The 8,319-nt window shown below is 57.2% G+C and overlaps 1 non-coding gene across 1 annotated transcript; it reads left to right on the forward strand.

Annotated features, from left to right (window-relative positions):
- The first annotated feature begins 7,760 nt into the window (after positions 1–7,760).
- On the forward strand, positions 7,761–7,943 carry LOC142766479 (U2 spliceosomal RNA). Its single transcript, XR_012884543.1, has one exon. It is a non-coding gene; the product is annotated as a U2 spliceosomal RNA (small nuclear RNA).
- Positions 7,944–8,319: the final 376 nt, after the last annotated feature.

Genomic DNA, 8,319 nt, shown 5'->3' on the forward strand with positions numbered 1-8,319 from the left:
ATTTCCGCGACCACTTGACGACCGCCTTCTTGCCGCCTCATGTCCGTCTGGCACGATCGACGGAGCGCCGCACCAGCGCCTCGTACACGCCACTATAGCACTCCTACCCCTCGGAATCAGCAAAACTTGGACATTGCGGACATTTTAAGCTAAAAAAACCACGACAGGCAACGACCACGACAGGCAGAGCCTGGCGGCCCGTTGAATGCTTGAACGACATCGCAGCGGCATGTCGCACACTCACGTTCCGTCACCCTCTGCCACATGACCCTTCATTCACCGGCTTCACAACGCACGCGGTAGACGTTTCGCACGTATTCCCGGGTCTGCCTTTTACGGCAGGACCTTCGTCGACCTCGGTGCGGTGTTCCGCCACATCGGAACTTGCAAGGCATACGTTGAGCGCGCTGAAGCAGCCAAAGGCAACACCTTTTTGCCGATGATTGTGGGCGTCGTTGCAGAGGCGTTGCTTGGGCAGCCAGCGTAGAAGCCATGTTGGATGGGTGACGTAGTCACATTTTGCACAGTCATTATTTTTTCTTTTTTCCTTCCAGGCTTTGGTGCTCGAGTTGGACATGTACACTATGCATCAGTTTTTAAAACAAGTGCTGTAGCATCCCTCGCGACATGCCTGATAATGTTCGCCGGCAAGCATTTGGTGTGACGTCATGGTTACATTCGAGAGTACGCATGCAAGCAAGCACGCGTGGCTTTGACCACTGGGAAAAGAAGGTTTCAGTTTTAACATGTTTGTAAGCGAAACAAGAAACTTCAAGCGGATTAGGGATAAAAGCAATGCCGTGAAGCCAGCGCCGCCGCTGTCGGTGCACAATGCTGGTTGTGCATGGGTGGACGTCGGAATTGCTTTGCTACTGTTTGCCTGGCTTTTGGCCAGGACTAAGTACGAGGTGTGAAAGAATGGATTTTAATTAAGTGCTAATGAATTGCATCGCTTCTCGGCCTTTTGGCTAGACCAATTGTCGAGCTAGCCGTTTCTTTGCGCCTCGCGCGAGACCCAGGGTCACGTCCCGCTGACGTCGACCCCGGGGTTCAAGTCGCCAAAGTTAGCTTACGCGGCATCGCCGTCTTGCACGTGCGACCGCCGCCCCGAGCCTCGGACCTCCCTGTCCAGCGCCCACCCATCCCATGCCGCCTGGTGAAGCAAGGCCCCCGGTCTACACCTGCCGTCCCGGAGTCCTCCTGCTACCCACCCGGCGCCTCCTGTATCCGTGCGGCACCCGCCTCGGCTGAGCCGCAGTCCTACCAGTGTGCAGCTAGCCTGCACGATACCAGTTTCAACTAGCCACGCCTTCCTGGCAGCCAGCGGCAACGCGCACCAGAATGGCGTCAATGTCCGACCTACCGGTGAGGGAGAACTGCTTTATGTTCACGGCGCCCGAAGGCGACGTATCGATTGACGATTTAATTGACGCGATCGAACTAGTGTCTGGGGATGACAGCGTACTTGTCCTTCAGCACATGGGCGGGGCTAGGTTCCTCGTCTGCACGCGTAACGCCAGTCAGGCGACAAAGTTAATGGTGAAAACGTACCGGTTGAGGCCGTAGGGCCACCGGTCACGTACGTAAATGCCTACCGGTACCCCGCCTACTTGTCCGACGAGGTACTTAGCAACGCCCTGGCTCAGTACAGCAAAGTGAGGGGCATATCGTTCGCCACCGTGGCCACACGCCAAAACAAGCTCAACGGCGTAAGGGTGATAAAAATCGAGATGAGCAAACCGGTGCCAAACTTCGCGACTATCGCAGGGCACCGCGTAATGTTTGAGTACCGCGGTATGCGGCGAGTTTGTGCACGCTGCGGCGAAGTGGGCCACATGGCGACGGCATGCTCCGCCCCTTTTTGCAAACGATGTGGAACTTTCGGGCATGATACCGAGGGCTGTACAAGCGAATGTAAGCGTTGTGGGGGTCACCATGGGACGAGGGAATGTTTTCGAAGGCGATCATACGCGTCGGCCGCCCGCGGGTTCCCCCCCACTCCGGACAACGCGTCTAGCCCCGTCCAACCTAGCGGCTCATTCTCGCCTCGGTTGGACAGGACGTCCTCACGCCTCCAGGTGCTTACGCCCAAGATGACGCCCCGCACTACAGTGAGAGAAGCCGGCGACCACCACACGAACATCGACCCGCCTACAGGCAGCAGCGAGGCCGATTCACTCGCCAGCGAGAGAGAGGGGCGGGAGACGAGCGAGGAGGTTACCACTGCCTCGTCTGAAACGAAGCCCAGTCCCTCCGATACAGCTTCGGCGCAGTCCTCCTCCGCTTCACCGCGGGCACTCCCATCGGACCAGGACGACTGCGAACCTTTGCCATCAGCACAGAGGGCGCCGGCTGACGCCACTGAACGGGGAAGCGCTCTCCCGTCTGCGCCGTTAACGCCGGCCAACGTGCTCGCACTGGTGACTTCGGAAGACCTGGAAGCGCGTACCCATGACTCCACCCGAGACGAACTGCCCATAACGAGCAAGGGGTACTACGTGCTGCCTGAGGACGGCGAGCGCAACAACACCGCCTCGATTTGTCCCCCCCCCTGCTCAATCGAAACGGTTAAGCCGGAAATCCGACGCAAAGGCGGGCCAGCCGCACTCTGGCCACGAGCAGCGGTCACGCTCGCGCTCGCGCTCGCGAAGACGCCCTGGCGACGACAAGCGGGATGGGAGCGAGAGGACCGCGAGCAAGGACGCCCGGAAGCGCAGATCGGGGCCGGTGGGCCAAAGCAGCGACAGCGATGCTCCACCTCACGCGAAGTCCCAGAAGCTTGAACAAAAGCCGGTGGGGGCAAACGGGAGCCGCCGCCGAAGTCCTGAGAAGGCTACCTGATCAAAGAAGCGGCGCGCCTGCCCCGACGGCCTCGCCGCCTTCCGCTCTCCCGCTTCTTCTCACCCTCTGCTGTCCCGCTCACCTGGCTGGGCCCCTCCCCCCTTTTTAGTGCAGCACCCTCCTCGCTCCCCTTCGCTCGCGCTCCGCTGATGCCCAACTCGCCTGGTTATCTCGCCCTTCACCCTTCCTCCTCCCCCCTAGCGAGACACGGCGCTCCAACGGAAGGATCATGGCCATGCTGTGGTTCGCCACATTAAACATTCGCGGCTTTCGCGACAGAAGTAAACAGGCTGCTGTAGTGACGTTTGCCCGATCTAAGAACATCGACCTCCTCTTTCTGCAGGAGACCAACTTCCGCTCCCCGCTCGATGTTACTTCCTTCAGGCGCAACTGCCGAGTTGACGGCTTTTTTTCTTTAACATCCGCGAGGGCTTGCAGCGTTGGTGTCGTGTTCGTCACAGACAGGTTCCGCCGAAAGTCGCATTGCGTTTTCGGAGCGAATGGGCGCGCACTTGTGCTCGACGTCTTCGTCGACGGGTCCAGGGTGCGCTTTGTGAACGTTTATGCGCCGGTTACCAGATCGGACACCAATCCGTACTTTAAGGAGCTGCACAGCTACCTGCTGGAGCCCGTCCCTCATGTGGTTCTCGGTGACTTTAACTGTGTCGTGGACTCCACAAGAGACGTCCGGGGCCCGGGCCAAGGGGGCTCGACCTACCACGCCAAAGAGCTGGTGAAGATCCTCCGGCACCTGCGGCGCACGGACGCATGGGTACACGCACACGGCAACAAGTTCGTCCCCACTCGGACCTCTCGGACCACGGCCAGCAGACTCGACCGAGCTTACGTGCCTGAACGCCCTGTCCACTTCATCATGTCGTGCGAGGTCCTCGCCCTCCCCAAAGGGCTGGCGAACAAAACCGCCCACCTCCCGTTGGTAACAACAGTGAGGGCGACACCTGGCCATCACCCGAGAAACGAAGCTTGGCGACTCGATCCGGCGCTCATCCAAGACCATACGAGCGCCCCGAGAATTTCCGCGTACCTGGAAGAGACGATTGAGGCCACCCCCTGCACCAGCCCGGCTGTATGGGACGACTTGAAAGCGAGATGGAGAGCATTCCTGCAAGAAGAAGGTAGCGTGTGGAAGAAGCGTATCACCAAACAAATGAATGAGATACTCCGCCGAATGCGGATAGTACAGAGCGCGGACAACCTCACGGCATGCACGCGTGACTACCTTCACTCGCTTCAAGTTCAGCACGACCGCCTCTTCCGGGAATACGCGCGCAACCCACGCGAACAAGGGACTACTGCGGGGGAACCAGCGGGACCAGAGTTGACCGAAGCACGCGGGAACGGCTCTCTCCGCATCTTAGAATTGCAACGCCCTGACGGTAGCCTCATCTCCGACCCCAATGAGATCGAGGCGGAGTGCCGTATTTACTTTGAGGCCATTTTCAGTGAGCCGAACTCTTGCGGCCCTCCCCCAGAGACAGCTCTCATGAACGGTCTCTTTTCGCATTTGCCTCGACTTGCCGAAGATGAGTGCACAGTCTTGTGTGGTGCAGCAACGGAGGAGGAACTCCGCATAGCCATCCGAGCCATGCCATCGAACTCAGCTCCGGGCACCGACGGCCTGACGGCCAGTTTCTATGCGACGTTCTTTGACGTGTTGTGCGCCCCACTCCTAGCCGTGGTCAACATGGTCCTCCAGCGGCACACGAAACCCGACACCTTCAGCGCGGGGCGCATATCCCTCATCCTCAAGGACGGTGCCCCCCCACGAGAACTTTCGTCATGGCGCCCGATCTCTCTACTCAATGCAGACTACAAGATTGTGGCGTCTATACTTAACACCAGGCTGAGGACCTTCTTGCCAGATTTGATCGCTCCCCACCAAGCCTGCGCCGTGCCTGGCCGGTCTATGTTCGCCAACCTCACAGCCACACGAGACGTCTTCGAATACGCGGCCCAGAAGAGAGTCACGGGTGCCTTCCTGTCCCTCGACCAAGCAAAGGCGTTTGACAGGGTCAGACACACGTACCTCTTCGAAGTGCTCCGTCGTTTCGGGCTCCCGCAGGAGTTTGTGGCTGTTGTTGAGCTTCTGTACTCCGATTTGCGAAGCTGTGTCGCGGTGAACGGCATGCCTACGGACTTCTTTCGGTACACGAGAGGCATCAGGCAAGGATGCCCCTTGGGCCCAACCCTGTTCGTACTTTCCATTGAGCCCCTGCTGACAACCCTGGCCAGCGACATGTGCATCCGGGGCCTGCCAATGACCGGTACCGAAGAGATCAGAGTCCTGGCGTTTGCCGACGACATATCTCTCTTTCTTAAGGACGCGCGAAGCCTCGACCGCTTCCGTAGCGTATTCCAGCTTTACGCAAAGGCATCAGGAGCCGAATTGAATGAGAGAAAAAGCCGAGCTCTGCTTTTCGGCCCGTTTCCTACAGAAGCGATTGGCGACATCGAACCGGTCTACACGGTCAAGGTCCTCGGTGTATACTTTTCACGTGAAGGAGTGGACGATTCTACATGGACGCGGGTTGTCGACAGGGCTGCACTACTCACTGAGCGCGCAGCGCTGTTCAACTTGACTCTGCGCGAAAAGGCTGTCGCAATAAAGACCAGCGTGCTTGCCTTGGCCTCTCACGTGAGCAGGGTAGCAGTGATGCCAGCGCGGGTGGCCGCTCGACTCGGCATGATGGCAAATGAACTGCTGTGGGGCCGGACGCAACCCCCAGTCAAGCGAACACTCCTCCAGCTGGAAACCAAAGAAGGGGGGATCGGCCTCCCACACGCGCTCACCTCAAGCAAAGTGCTTGCTTTGAAGACGGCCCGCAAGCTGGCACAAGCAGGCAACTACGTTGGGAGAGGCCTGCTACTCTATTGGAGCGGCCCGTGTAACAGTTGGCTGGATGCTGGTCAACACTCCGGCCCGCACGCCGAATCGCCGTCGCCTTTCTACAAGGCATTAGCAGCGACAGCCCGCATGCTGCGCAAGGAAGTGCCAAATCACGACCCTGACACGGAGCAGCCGGCCCACATAGTGGAGGCACTTACGGCAAGCCAGCTCAGCGATGAGGACCGGCGACGAGCGGAACGCGCTAGACGCGACCTCTCCCTGTTGCATAGCCTGCTACCCTGCGATATTCAGGATTTTCTCTGAAAGAGGGCGTGGGAGGTCATCCCAACTAGGTGTCGCTTAAAAAAACTAGGCATTGTACCCGATGACCGCTGCCCAAACTGCAAGGCACCCGAAACCCAGAAGCATGCCTTGTTCGAGTGTTCGGCCGCGCGGCCTGTCTGGCGCATGGTAGCGCACACCTTTGGGATCCGCCCCCCACCAGGTCACAGGCGCAACAGAGGCGCGTTTGCGCGGCTGGTGACCGCCTGTACTTTCTTCGTTGTGTGGCAGCGCCGCTCACTCGCAGAAGCGCGGCGACGGCCAGTTCGGGCGGCGCCACCCGCCGTCGCACGTATAAGAAGGGTGGTGTGGGAGCTCCTCTCCCGGGAACTCGAGGCCAGCGGAGAGGAGATGTTTCTCCGCCGCTGGCACACAAAATTCTTCTTCTTAAGAGAAGGCAAGTTGGTCGCCCCGATCCTACGCTACTAACAGCTCTCGGTTTCCTGGGAGTCAACCAACTTAGGAACGATACATGTCAAGCAAAAAAACCAAGGTGACCCCCCCTCGCCCCTCTCCCCAGACACACAACTGAAGCGCCTGTTCACACAAAGTAATTAGCACTCTGGTGAAGCGAGTTTTGTTTGACACTGTTTGTGCCGCTGGCCCCGTCTGTTGACACCAAGGCGTGGTTGGTTATTGTATATATGTATATAGCGCCTCATGTTTTGTATATATTCTCCTTTTCATACTTTGTGGAAGCATAGATACATATGCTTCGTGCATTCCCATTAGTATTTATCTCTGTTCATGTAAACAGGACTGTAAATATGTATATACAACGCGACCTCCCCCCCCCACCCCTGCATATTCCTTTTGTTAAACATATCAGCCGAAATGTGTTTGTGTTTTTTTTTCCTAATTAGTTAACTTCATGTTTGTAAATAGGTGCAGATAACACACTCTTTTGTATCTGGTTGTGCACATGTACAATTGTATATATTCAGTGTGCCCCCTGTTTGTAGTTTTTTTTCGTAAGTGCATATAATGCCCTGTAACATTCTGTTCGAAGTTAAATAAACTTCTCTTTGTGTAGTCCTACCTCTCGGGACTACATTTTTGGCCCTGGGCGGGGGTTGGATGCCCCCCCTTGAGGGGGGACAACCCTTTTCACTCTTTTTTTTTCTTTCTCCTCTCGCTGCTCTTTTCCCGCTTCCTTCTTACGCTTGCGGTGCATCCAAACCGGGCTCCTTCGGGAGCTGACTGGGCAGTTGCACCGCAACTTACACGTTCTTCCCCTGTCCTGAGGTTAGGGCGTGGGTCTAAACCCACCCCTGACCGCCTGGCCTCTCCAGCAGGACTGTCTGGGGTCTTTGGACCCGCGAAGGTTTTTCCTGCGGGATCCACTTGGCGGCCTCACTTCGGGGTGCAGCAGCAGGGGAGTGACGCTCCGCGGTGGGCAAAAGGCTCACCCCGCTATCACCGCTGTATTGAGCTATAAGCTCTGGGGTCGCTTGCTTAGCTGGCGGGTGGTCGCCCAAGGCGGCCTTCCCGACTAAGCCCAGGGTTCCCCGGCCCTGGGTGGACGTGCGGCTCAGCCCCTGCTCTGCCGGCCTGCTCCAATGCAGCTCCACCATGGCTCTAAGCCATGGCGACTGGCCAAGCCCTTTTGTGAGAAAGGGTGGACGCTGGGGCAGCCGGTAGGGCGCTGCACCCTTGGTTTGGCCCGGTGGTCCCGGAGGTCCGAGCGGCCTTTGGTCGGGCCAGCAAGGCCGAGACTTCTACTTCCTCTCTCATGGGCCGCCTCTTTTGACAACCTCACTCTGTTCTTATCAGCTTGATATCTGATACGGATCCTATTTGGATCCAAGATATTAAACTTATTTTTGCAATGCGGCGGAGTGCTTGAAGCTTGCTTCACCTCCGCCATGGGTTGGCCCGGTATTGCACTACCTCCGTGATCGGCCCACTCACCCCTGCGGGGGTGAGTTCGACAATGAATTCAATGACAGAGAGAGTGTTCGATTTACCAAGGATATCGGGGTAAACGGCGTGGGTGCGGCGAGTGTCCGAGACGGTGGCGTCACGCCGCCCCGGCTGACGTGGTATTCGCGTGCGGGGAGTGCGCTAGCTGTGTTTACACTAACGATTGCTGTGGGAAAATAAATGTTTCTGTGGAAATTTCATAATTGAAGGCCCCCCCCCCTTTTTTTGGTTATGTTCACACGTACATACTCAAGTTTTTATTTTTTTAAACATCCCTACTCATAATAATAAAACTATTGAGTAATTTATTATTACTGTTTCGGAGGAAAGCTAAAAGTGTGTATACGATGTGTATGTATTTGTGT

The sequence above is a fragment of the Rhipicephalus microplus genome, chromosome 6 (assembly GCF_043290135.1).
Source record: "Rhipicephalus microplus isolate Deutch F79 chromosome 6, USDA_Rmic, whole genome shotgun sequence".
Lineage (NCBI taxonomy): Eukaryota > Metazoa > Arthropoda > Arachnida > Ixodida > Ixodidae > Rhipicephalus > Rhipicephalus microplus.